We start from the raw sequence: 13,424 nt of genomic DNA, 5'->3' as shown, positions 1-13,424 counted from the left end.
CTACAATATATTCCAACATGTCAATCACAGAAAGCCACAGCATTCCAAGTTGCCATGGTAGACTGACCTGTCAATCACTTTACCCAGTCTGACACACAGAACACAGATACACCCTGGGAGTATCAGCCAGCCCAGGGCCCTCCCCTGTTGTCATGACAGCAGGATGATTGATGGTCTCTCTGGGGAGTGGAGAGGAGCGGCTTGGGGACCGGATATCTTCGTAATGTTGAAAGGTGGGGGGGATGATAACTTAGTGGAGTTGGAGGGGTGATGAGTTGGGGTTTTAGGGGTGGTTAGGGAGTGGGGGTCTGGTCTCGATCTGTTTCAGGGACGTTTGGTGACCCCAGGTGAGCTGGTGAGTTTAAGGTGGGGAGGGGGGGGTTATATTTTGATCTGTCTCAGGGACTTTCCGTGACCCCTAGTTGAGGTGGTGAGTTTGGGGGAGTTATGGGGAGTGAGGGGGTTATGTCTTGATCTGTTTGCAGGGACGTTTGGTGACCCCAGTTAACCTAGTCTGACTAGTCAAGGTTCAGACTGGAGGCCTGTGAGACATTGGATAGAAAGTTCCATAGGGATTACAAAGTGTTAACCCCATGATGAACTGGGTCCTGGTTTACTTCACATGTGGCTGTACTCCACGAATATATGGGTTCATAATGGTAGTATGGGTTCATAATGGTGGTATGGGTTCATAATGGTGGTATGGGTTCATAATGGTGGTATGGGTTCATAATGGTGGTATGGGTTCATAATGGTAGTATGGGTTCATAATGGTGGTATGGGTTCATAATGGTGGTATGGGTTCATAATGGTAGTATGGGTTCCTGTAATACCATTGAATGTTTTAAGACTCCAGTTTTTAAGCAACCTCTAAAAAGCTGCAAAGGTAACTGATTTATACGTTGGCACACATTGATGAGGGGGAGTCATGAAAGGAGAAAAACAGGCTGTAAATCATCTCTCATTTCTGTAAACTGGTTGACCCAATGAAGTGTTCGCCCCAGCAAGTGCGAACTAGAACAATTCCTCCCAACTAGAGTGTGATTTTTCAGCTGACCACCAACATTTTCCTAACCACCAGACCACATATTGCATTCAGAAGAGAGTGAGGGGAGGATATCCAACATTGACACACACAGCTAAACCAACACACACTGACTGGACCCGGTTGCTTGAGCACACTCGCCCACTTGGCAATAGTCTCCCATCTTCACATAACAACAGACTCCCTCGCTCTTTGGTGTTACGTTAGTGCGTGTGCGGTCCGCTCTGTCTGTCTCTCTTTGCTCTTTTTTTCTGACATTGTTTTATCTGCGTGCCCAACTCATTATGGATTATGGGTTTCATCCCAAATGGCGCCCTATTCCATATATAGTGCACTACTATTAACTGGGCTCTGGTCAAAATAAGTGCACTATGTAGGGAATATGGTGCCATTTGGTAGAGATCTATGGTTTCTTCCTCTCCAAACCACAGCTATGTTCCTTACTGCCGTCTCCAACAACGGGCAGTCATGCTAGACAGAGGAACAAAAGAATAATACTATTTCAATGGTAGGAACCAGCAGTAGGGAAACTATTAGTAGGCTGGACACTGACAGGCAGACAGGCTAAAGAAAAGCATATTCACTTCCTACCTTTCAATTGGGTCTTCTGCTTTCCTGACAGTCATAGATGTGGAGTTTTAAGGCACAACAATGAAAGGAGCATTTCACTGCTACTTCTTCACTTTAGGCATTGTCCACCATTTCACTTCTATCTATTAAATATTTATTTAACCAGGAAGTCCTGGCCAATAAGTGACTTTGACATATATTGTCCATTACGTTAAATTGGAGGACAATTTTGCTACAAAGATCTAACAAATACCAAGAAACTCCATTTATGGTAGCAATGTGGTTGTTTTCTTTAAAGCTCTTCGGTCATCATGACTTTCTAATGTGAAACCTTTTGTACTTATCTCTGTTTCTAACATCTTTGACCTGAACAAGGGGTAAGAGGAGCGTCTCAACGGGCCTGGAACTGAGGTCAGTTGTTGACCGAGTCCAAGTCAATATATCACTAGTGCTTATACTGGCAGAAGACTCCCTATCATTCACTTCTCCATCTCTCCTTTTCTGTCTCTTTCACTCCCACTCACTCGCTTCTCATCCAACCCCCAAATGAATCAAAGAACAAACTTTAATCAATTGGAGAGATACATCTTTGCCAACTGGGCTCTGATGCTACCACTTTTAGGAGAAAATGGACAGAGAAACTTCAGGCAAAACAATACTACAAGCACTGCTTTTTGATTTAGTTGGTGCCTGCTTGATCGGATCCATTGCAGCAGGCAAGCTCAAACACAGCTATTTCAAGTATTCTTTTAAGAAAACCTATACCATTGGAACCTAGGTCTATCCATAATGCTACTCCTGTTGTGTCTGACTCCCTGGGAGTGGAACGTGTGGAGTGTAACATCCATACCTGAGCAGCAGAGTTATTGTCTGAGCCTCAAGGTCTTATCACCACACAGACAGAGATGATAAGAGAGAGGGATCTTTGGCATGCCTTCCTGCCTGTGATGTGTCTGTCTACAGCAGGCAGGGTCCAGGCTGCATTTGGATTATAGATAGAGACAGAGTCCATGGTTTACCGCAACAGTGCCTTTGTGCCCTTAAATCCCAATCTAAAGGCTTACCTTTGATTCCTAGGCAGACATACAGTACCAGTCAGAAGTTTGGACACACCTACTCATTCCAGGGTTTTTCTTTATTTTTTACTATTTTCTACATTGTAGAATAATAGTGAAGATATCAAAACTATGAAATAACATAGTGCCCATAAAGCTCATCACTAAGCTAAAGACCCTGGGACTAAACACCTCCCTCTGCAACTGGATCCTGGACTTCCTGACGGGCCACCCCCAGGTGGTAAGGGTAGGTAACAACACATTAGTCACGCTGAACCTCAACACGGGGGGCCCCTCAAGGGTGCGTGCTCAGTCCCGCCCTGTACTGTCTGTTCACTCATGACTGCAAGGCAAGAATGGCAAGAATGGCAAGAACAGCACAAATAAGCAAAGAGAAACAACAGTCCATCATTACCTGAAGACATGAAGGTCAGTCAATACAGAACACTTCAGTGCAGTCGCAAAAACCATCAAGCCCTATGATGAAACAGGCTCTCATGAGGACTGCCACAGGAAAGGAAGACCCAGAGTTTATTAGAGTTAACTGCACCTCAGATTGCAGCCCAAATAAATGGTTCAAAGAGTTCAAGTAACAGAAACATCTCAACGTCAACTGTTCAGAGGAGACTGCGTGTATCAGGGCTTCATGGTCAAATTCCTGAAAAGAAACCACTACTAAAGGACACGAATAAGAAGAAGAGACTTGCTTGGGCCAAGAAACACGAGCAATGGACATTAGACTGGTGGAAATCTGTCCTTTGGTCTGATGAGTCCAAATTTTGGGTTCCAACCGCCGTGTCTTTTTGAGACGCAGAGTAGGTGAACGGAAGATCTCTGCATGTGTGGTTCCCACAGTGAAGCATGGAGGAGGAGGTGTGATGGTGTGGGGGGGTTTTGCTGGTGACACTGTCTGTGATTTATTTAGAATTGAAGGCACACTTAACCAGCATGGCTACCACAGCATTCTGCAGCGATACACCATCCCATCTGGTTTGCGCTTAGTGGGACTATCATTTGTTTTTCAACAGGAGAATGATCCAACACACCTCCAGGCTGTGTAAGGGTTATTTGACCAAGGAAAGTGATGGAGTGCTGCATCAGATGACCAGGCCTCAACAATCACCCGACCTCAACCCAATTGAGATGGTTTGGGATGAGTTGGCCCGCAGAGCAAAGGAAAAGCCGGCAACAAGTGCTCAGCATATGTGGAAACTCCTTCAAGACTGTTGGAAAAGCATTCCAGGTGAAGCTGGTTGAGAGAACGCCAAGAGTGTGTAAAGCTGTCATCAAGGGAAAGGGTGGATTCTTTACAGAATCTCAAATATAAAATATAATTTGATTTGTTTATTACTACATTTTTTGTTACTACATGATTCCATATGTGTTATTTCATAGTTTTGATGTCTTCACTATTATTCTACAATGTAGAAAATAGTAAAGAAGGAAAACCCTTGAACGAGGAGGTGTGTCCAAACTTTTGACTGGTACTGTAGGTGAAATTATTCCCTAAAAGTTAAACGATTCCTGGTTGAATAAGTTGAATGATTCCCTAAAAGTAATTGAACTGTTTGGTATATTACTGAAAGGATTCACTAAAAATGAATGATTCCAAAGGCAGTTAGATGAAATGATTTCCTAAACCATGAATTGATTCCAAGACAGATTACGGCATGGGTCCACTGAAAGAGCCCACTGTTCTCTAGCAGGGATGTTACTCCTCTATTCATCAGATTTGATCTACAAGTCTGACCCCAGCATATACAGCATTTTTTTCTTCAGCATAAAACCTGGAGAGAGACATTTGTCTTCACACACTGTGAAGAGCTATCTTGATTTAGGGAAAGGACCAACAATTTAAACAAAGCATTGATTCTGTGGTTTTGGGAACTTTTCCACCCGTACTGAGATCTCGGGATAAGGTCTCGGTAGATTTGTGTGTGTGTGTGTGTGTGCATGCGAGCGTGTGTGTGTGTGTGTGTGTGTGTGTGTGTGTGTGTGTGTGTGTGTGTGTGTGTCTGTGTCTGTGTGTCTGTGTCTGTGTCTGTGTCTGTATGTGTGGACTCATCAGGGCCAAATTGTCCTGAAAACTAATCTCATGCAAATGAGCTATTTTAAAATCAAACTGATCAAATAAGGACTAGATAGATAAATAAAAATGATTTGTAATATGTTGAATAGAATTAGAGAAGACACTTTATTGTGTGGTCAGTCACAGTCTCAGTTCAACTACACTGAGTGTACAAAACATTAGGAACACCTGCTCTTTCCATGACAGACTGACCCGGTGAATCCTGGTGAAAATGATGATCCCTTATTGAGGCCACTTGTTAAATCCACTTGAATCATTGTAGAGAGGAGACAGATTAAAGAAGGATTGTTAAACCTAGATCTAAACCACAACAGCCTTTGTGACCCTCTCCACCCCAAGCCCCCTTATAGCCAGCCCACCAGCCAACCCCCCCCCCCCCCCCCCCCCCCCCCCCACCCTCCAACCCCTCAGGCCAGAGGGATGTTGATAAGGCCAGGCTGGGTGGGTGGCAGTTGAACGATCTTTGCTCTGCTCTGGTTCTTCCTGGAAGAGGGGGTGGTAGTAGGGGAGGGTGGCCAGGCCCCAAGCCCAGGAGGGTGTATCAGTCCCTGGCATCATGCGGAGCCCTGTCACCCGCCTCTGTGAGTTACTGCCACAGGGTTTCCTGTTGGGTTAAAAGTAAACCTTCCCTCCACCACTCCAGATCCCCCTGTGCTTTTCCCCTAACCTCACACACACACACACACACACTTATGTGGCACACACTTGCAGGCTGACACACACACACAGATGTGTGTTCACACACACAAACTCAAGCACATACATGCATGCTGGCACACAAACACACACACACACACACACACACACACACACACACACACACACACTTATGTGGCACACACTTGCAGGCTGACACACACACACAGATGTGTGTTCACACACACGAACTCAAGCACATACATGCATGCTGGCACACAAACACACAAAGTGCACCTAAGCACAAAGTACTGAGTGTTCACTGAGTCATCTTCAGTTTTTAGGATATGTCTCTAATAAGACTTTTTCACACACCCTGTCTTGTGTCACACAGAAATACTACTGTAACTGTGGTTACTGTCTCTCATAATATATACTGAAATCCTTGCTAATGATAGATCACTCAATCATCTCCCTCCTCATTAAAGGGAGATCCAGACAGCCCAGAGGGTTGATGTGGGGCAAAGACACTTCCGACTGAACTACCGCTCTGTGTGACAATCAATATAAACCAGACAGACAGTGCAAGAGGGCTTACTCACATACATAGACAGACAGTGACACACAAACACACACACACACACACATACACACACACAGGGTCCTGTACATTGCCTTGCTGGCACGCTTACCTCCTCTAGTCCCTACCCACCTGTCTACTACGGTATGACTGAGGGAACTCCACAGCATATACACACTGCAAAACCAGGCATAAACAACCAAACATTGAAACACACCCACCAGCGACACCAGACAGATAGATGACTGTGTATTTAATCGCTTTTCCCAGCATTTGGGCTTTGAATCTAGATTCTCTGCCAAGACAATGAATGTGCGAAAATGAATCCACCAAAAAACATTTGGGGTTGCGGTTTTTAATGAAATGGTAACCCACAGACTTGGAGCTGAGCGTTTTGATCTCTTATCTGGTGTAGCTGAAGGGAAAGAATCTCCACACATTCCAGTGGAACAGATATACAATGATCTCCGCCACAGTTTGGAATTCCCCCTTCGAAGAAAGACTTCAATGTCTCATTTACTATGCTTAAGGCAGACTAACATCATACCCTATAGGATCAGAACTAAGTAAGTGAACAGGCATTAGGCTACATTCTTTCCACTGACATGTGTTTGTTGTAGTATCACACTAATAGCACACCTGCACACTGTTGAAGGATGTTGGAAAGAATCTTGGAATGTTATGAAGTATTCCGGAGGGGTTTGGGAATGGGAAGAGCTTAGCGGAATATTGGCTCCTATTCCGGGTCCAGCTTATTGGACCAGGAATTGGATCCAGATCACGTTCCCGGGAGTTTGGCACTCTGCCATTTCAGTTGTGTTTTTACGGAGTATTTTGATGACCTCTTGACCTCCTGTCTTCCACTGCTCCTAAACATCTCAGAGTGGAAAATGTCCATGTGAGAGAGAAACCTTGGTGTTGTGGTCTTTCATTGTTAGCCATTTCTGTCCAGTTCAATATACATCAACACAGGGATTTTCATTGATTTAGTTTCTTAGTTCTCAATCAAATCAGAAAAAAATCGATCCGAATTGGAGGGTTGCTATGACGTCTTTGCCCAGTGGAATCACTGTCCAAAACAATATGAAAGACAACCACCAGATGTCTCTGAAAAGTGAAAACCACAGCAGCATTTCTGGGTTGCGTTTTACAAAACATTCTGTTGACATACATTTTTCCCATTGCTCATAGTAAATGAAAGGTTAGGGCTCGGTTTGGGTCTCTAGTTCTCCTGCAGTACAATATGAGGATATGAGTGTTAGATGAACACTCACGACGAGGGACGCCGAGGGAGCCGAGGGACGACGAGGGACGCCGAGGGACGCCGAGGGACGCCGAGGGACACCGAGGGACGCCGAGGGAGCCGAGGGACGCCGAGGGAGCCGAGGGACGCCGAGGGAGCCGAGTGAATGGGTGTTAGGAAACGTACCCGGTTTAAATAGCAGTTCCGTTTCCAACCGCTGGACCCTTACAATAACAAGGATGGAATGGTACATTTTAAACTGACAGTTGGCTACATTCTAAAACCTGATCCAAATCTACAGGCCTCTGTAATGAGTCACACAGTACCACAAACTAGGAGGCATTGAAGATATACTGACTTTAACGTTCTATTACAACACAACTCCCATATGTATCTTAAAGGCTACGTTCAGCAGTTGAAAACAAACACTGTGTGATGGTGGAAACCCCCATGTAAGGGCCAGAGCATAGATCACTGCTAAGGAACAGTCAGGCTTCCAACTATGGTAACTGAGTCTTTCTCCCCTCCCTCTCTCCTGAATAATGGACCTGTGCCCATCAAAGAGTCCGGGGTTACATCCCAAATGGTAACCTATTCCTTACATAGTGCACTACTTTTGACCAGAACCCTATGGGCCCTGGTCAAAAGTAGTACACTATGTAGGCAATAGGGTACCATTTGGAGTGCAGCCCAGGCCTGGAGATCCAACATGGAGGTTCAGATACCATCTCCACTGTGAACATCGTCCCTCAGTGGGTTATCTTCAAGAAAGATCTGTCCATTGAGAGCAATAGGGTTCTCATTCAATCTGGGTGTTCTGGACTGGTGGTGGGGAACTCGCTTGATGAGGTGGTGGTGTGTGTGTGTGTGTGTGTGTGTGTGTGGCCCCCCAGCATACGCGCCCGTCCTCCTCCACAGCAGCCCTTATCAGCCGCTCCAGGTTCCATCACAGTCTCTACATATCTGCCTCTGTGGGAGTCAGTTAGGGAGACCTGAGAAGTAGAACAAAATAATGTCAGCAAGACAGTGATCACGGTTTGCATGTAGTTCATGTGAATTCTCCAATGTTTTTCCTCAGTATGCCTAGTCGGCCAAGACCCTCAGCTTTCCCTGAACCGTAGAAGCAGTACTCTAGTCTAACCACATAATGCTTAGATCACATGCATCCAAATGGGACCACTGGATTGTGTTCTCCCAGGGAGGCTTCTCCTCAGTAAGCTTAGTCAGCCTAGAGACACTGAGCCAACTGCATCTAGAAGTTCCTGTGTCAGGCAATGTGGTGGCTACTAAAGCCCCGTCTCCTCCTCCTCATCTGCACAGAGTTACTGTCGGTTGTGTTCTCTTGTGGTGTTGGCTTCTGTGGCTGTGCTTATTCTGCATCTCTCTGCTACCCTAAGCGGTCTCAATTTGAGTTAAATATCTGATGACGTGAAAGAACAATTATCCTGTGGACTCTTAATTGCTTTTTTACCACATTATAGACTACGCGGTTGATGATTGTACAACATATAATACCCAAATATGTTGAGCACATTATAACATATGTGCACATTTAGTGAAGATTAAAATGGGATTTGATTTTATTCACTTTTAATTTAAATGCAGTAATGAATTGCTCATGTACTATAGTGTAGTATCATACGTTTACCATATATTTATTCTCTCTCTCTCTCTCTCTCTCTCTCTCTCTCTCTCTCTCTCTCTCTCTCTCTCTCTCTCTCTCTCTCTCTCTCTCTCTCTCTCTCTCTCTCTCTCTCTCTCTCTCTCTCTCTCTCTCTCTCTCTCTCTCTCTCTCTCTCTCTCTCTCTCTCTCTCTCTCTCTCTCTCTCTCTCTCTCTCTCTCTCTCTCTCTCTCTCTCTCTCTCTCTCAGATTGATTTATTGGCATGAAATACAATTTGTAGATATTGCCAAAGCAGTATAGTGGTCCAGCATGTCAGCAAATACATTACAATGCAATGACGATCATGAAAACCAGTTCATTTAATTAGTATAAATAATAGTACATGTAATCATGTTTACAGGTACAGCACTACTGCTCTCGCTCTGCTTTCTCCTTGTCTCTGCCATCTCTCAATCTCACCATGCTGTCTCCACCTTTTATCTGGTTAGACAAACATACTGTTCCTCAGTCCCCTCAGACCTAGAGTAAACACAGTGAAACGCCACTGGAGACGGCCCCTCAGTCCCCTCAGACCTAGAGTAAACACAGTGAAACGCCACTGGAGACGGCCCCTCAGTCCCCTCAGACCTAGAGTAAACACAGTGAAACGCCACTGGAGACGGCCCCTCAGTCCCCTCAGACCTAGAGTAAACACAGTGAAACGCCACTGGAGACGGCCCCTCAGTCCCCTCAGACCTAGAGTAAACACAGTGAAACGCCACTGGAGACGGCCCCTCAGTCCCCTCAGACCTAGAGTAAACACAGTGAAACGCCACTGGAGACGGCCCCTCAGTCCCCTCAGACCTAGAGTAAACACAGTGAAACGCCACTGGAAACGGCCCCTCAGTCCCCTCAGACCTAGAGTAAACACAGTGAAACGCCACTGGAGACGGCCCCTCAGTCCCCTCAGACCTAGAGTAAACACAGTGAAACGCCACTGGAGACGGCCCCTCAGTCCCCTCAGACCTAGAGTAAACACAGTGAAACGCCACTGGAGACGGCCCCTCAGCCCCCTCAGACCTAGAGTAAACACAGTGAAACGCCACTGGAAACGGCCCCTCAGTCCCCTCAGACCTAGAGTAAACACAGTGAAACGCCACTGGAGACGGCCCCTCAGTCCCAGGCAGCTAGCAGTAAGCTTACAGTAAAAACACAACCAGACAACAAATGCACAATCAGTGAGGGAGAACATTCTTTATGTAAGTGAATGTTTACCACTGGAGAGCTGAACATGAAGCCTGCAGTAGAGAGAGCACCCTGATCCAAACCAAATTACTTATATAGAACATTTTGTGTTGAGCTGGAACTTTCCCTCCAAGACATTTTGTAGACAACGTTCAGGGAGTGTGAACGTGAAATTACGACAGTGTCCCTGACCATGACTAACACTAAACATAGGAAAGGGAGTAACACAGGGGTGTCTGTGGAGCTTCAACTAGTTTACATGAACCATACTTAAAGTCCTACTCCAGTCTCACTTTCAGATCATTTATCATCTGATTTACTTCACTAGATGTCCATCTCAATAGGTGGTCGAGGTATCCTCTGACATGGCACCAGTGGGAGGGGGGGGGGTTCCTCTATTGTTTCCACAAGCAAGGGGGGGAGGACGATGACATCAGAGGGCACCATCAGACCGCATCCTCGAATGGCCTACTCCATGAAGATTTGTTTTAAACCTTTACTGTATCTGTGTGATAAAGTAACACAATCACTAGAGTGCATCTTTAAGTAATCCATCACTCCTCTAGTCACTTACACACATTATGTCAGGCAGAGTGTAGATATTAGTTAGTCCAGGCAGAGTGTAGATGTTAGTCCAGGCAGAGTGTAGATGTTAGTTAGTCCAGGCAGAGTGTAGATGTTTGTCTAGGTAGAGTGTAGATGTTTGTCCAGGCAGAGTGTAGATGTTAGTTAGTCCAGGCAGAGTGTAGATATTAGTTAGTCCAGGCAGAGTGTAGATGTTAGTCAGGCAGAGTGTAGATGTTAGTCCAGGTAGAGTGTAGATGTTAGTTAGTCCAGGCAGAGTGTAGATGTTAGTTAGTCCAGGCAGAGTGTAGATGTTAGTCCAGGCAGAGTGTAGATTAAGGACAGTAGATGGACAACCAACCCACACATGTTTTTTCAGTGATGTCACATCCTGCCACTAATGAAGGACTTCTGAGGTATGTAAGCACATTAAGGGAAAATTCCCCACATTCTTCCCCCCACAGAGTACTTGTAGAGAAGAGACATGGGTTAAGGTTAATATAAGGTTAAGAGGCTACGTGGCTAATATGCTTTGAGAATACAATACAGGCCATAATCAATCTGAGGCATGGTCTGTAGATTGTTTAGAATGTTGTCAGTCTATGGAGACCATTATAATTGAGTGTAGCCATGAGAGCTGACCGGCTCTGAATGCGTGTGTGTGTGTGTGGGGGGGGGGGGGCGACGACTATGGACTCGTTCACTCCTCTGGGTAAACAAACTGTTTCGTTCAACATCTCACAATATTCCTCCTAGACAACTGGTGCCGTTACCAGTAACCACAGAAACTCACATTTCCCCCTTATTAAAGATTGCCTTCATCCATGGTTTTCATAAACCCTCCCTCAATCCCTCTCTCATCTCCCCCGTACCCTGCCTCCATCCCCCTCTCTTTCCCGCTATTCTCCGTTCCCATTCTTTGTGGGTTTGGGGTTGGGGAGTGCAGGCAGGCGTCGCTGAGATGGTGGCCAGTCTTTCTGCCTTTTTCTTCAGGGCAGGGCGTTTACTGGAGGGAGTAAACCCTGCCAGAACACATGCTGGGCATAGTGTTGTCCAGAAACATGAAGGAAATATATTTATTAGAATAAAAACAAAGGAAGCCAACATGTATGGACTCCAGCAGTTTGAAGTTTCTACCCCAGACAGAGAGCCAGAGTACAGAGTGTGGTTAGTGGTTAGAGGGTGTGGTTCATTAGGCATTATTTTGGGCCTGGAGAGTGTGCTTTACCATACACAGTCAGAATCCACCAAGCTTTATACCAGTGGAGGCTGCTGAGGGGAGGACGGGTCATAATAATGTCTGGAACGGAGTCAATGGAATGGCATCAACCACATGGAAACCATGCGTTTGATGTGTTTGATACCATTCCACCTATTGCGCTCCAGTCATTACCACGAGCCCGTTCTCCCCAATGAAGGTTCCACCAACCTCCTGGGCTTTCATGCATGCACGCGCGAGCACACACACACCCTCTTATGACAAGGACTCTGGACTTAACACAGCAGTCAGTCCACAGCTAACAACCTACTTCACGACATACTTTCCTTCACTCTGAACACTGAACAAAACCTGTACCAGCTGCTTACGTCCAACAGGCACAAACATGGACCTTGTTTTTCCTTTCATTAAAATGAACTAATCGTCAGCCTCGAACTCAGCTTCTTTTCCGAGAACAAAACATTGTTTTTGTCTTCAATAAATATGACCAAACCATTACCATCGCCTATCTCCGAATTCAGCTTCTTTTCTTAGAAATAATCCATTATTTGTAGTCATTAAAATGACCTAACTATACCTACCACTGAGCAGATGTTTGTCTTAGAAACTGAAAATAGAGATAATGTCTAAATGAGAGAGAAGCTCTACTATCATCCAGATAGCTCTGGAAGTTCCAGTACTCCTGAGGATTCTCTAGAAAGAGCCACAGTGATTGGAAACAGCCAAATAAGCACAAGATGATACAAATAGAGTATCCTTTCACAGAGCTAGCTGTGTTGCTAGGGATCATTCTCATTCTTCTCCTGTGTCGCAAAACACACAACTTTATTCTCCGGAGCCTGTATCCTACATGGTTTGCCTTGCAGCAGGCATTCATGCTGAGGCAGGCACACACACACACATGCATGCACACGCATGCGCACACACGCACATGCATTTGCACACATACACACACATGTAATTACACACACTTACACACACACACACACACACACACAAACACACACTCACAAACCAAAGCATCTGGAGCTAGTCCCTCTATACCAGGTTCTTTAACTCCATTCCTGCAGGACCCAGTGACTGTGGGATCTCGTTCCAACCTGTTATTAGTTCAATTATACATAGGGCATATTATATCACTCTCCTGCACTTTACACGAAGAGTCATTTCCAATGACGGAGGGAGGGAGGGAGGGAGGGAGGGAGGGAGGGAGGGAGGGAGGGAGGGAGGGAGGGAGGGAGGGAGGGAGGGAGGGATCAAAAACAACTTCTCAGTCAGGAGTTGAGCTTTAGGACAGTAAGAGGGCAAAGTTGACAGACTGAAAGATACTGCTGATGAGCTGCTGTGGTGTCCCTGAGAACATGTGGTTTGTTGGTAAATTAAGCCTGCGCCTCTGCCCCCGTACGTCCATGGGTGTGTGGTGTGTGTGTCTCAGGCTGTTCTAGAGCAGAATACATATCAGAGCCTAAACCTGCTCACCCTGTTAAGACCGGGGCCATTTCCTGTGGAAACATTGGCACACACACGGAAACATGACGGTTCATCATAGTGCACCAACAAACCAGATCAATTACAG

General features: G+C 45.6%; 1 long non-coding RNA gene across 1 annotated transcript in view; it reads right to left on the bottom strand.

Moving 5' to 3' along the window:
• Positions 1-6,314: 6,314 nt before the first annotated feature.
• The window catches only part of LOC149978765 (uncharacterized), a 42,383-nt gene continuing 35,273 nt past the window's right edge, over positions 6,315-13,424 (bottom strand). The window contains exon 2 of the long non-coding RNA XR_016485732.1: positions 6,315-8,210. This is a non-coding gene — a long non-coding RNA (uncharacterized LOC149978765). The remainder of the gene's footprint in view (positions 8,211-13,424) is intronic.

The sequence above is a fragment of the Oncorhynchus mykiss genome, chromosome 13 (assembly GCF_057628025.1).
Source record: "Oncorhynchus mykiss isolate SJ-2025 chromosome 13, ASM5762802v1, whole genome shotgun sequence".
NCBI classification, from domain to species: Eukaryota; Metazoa; Chordata; class Actinopteri; order Salmoniformes; family Salmonidae; genus Oncorhynchus; species Oncorhynchus mykiss.
Note: the sequence above shows the minus strand (reverse complement) of the source record. Positions and strands in the feature narration are given on the sequence as shown.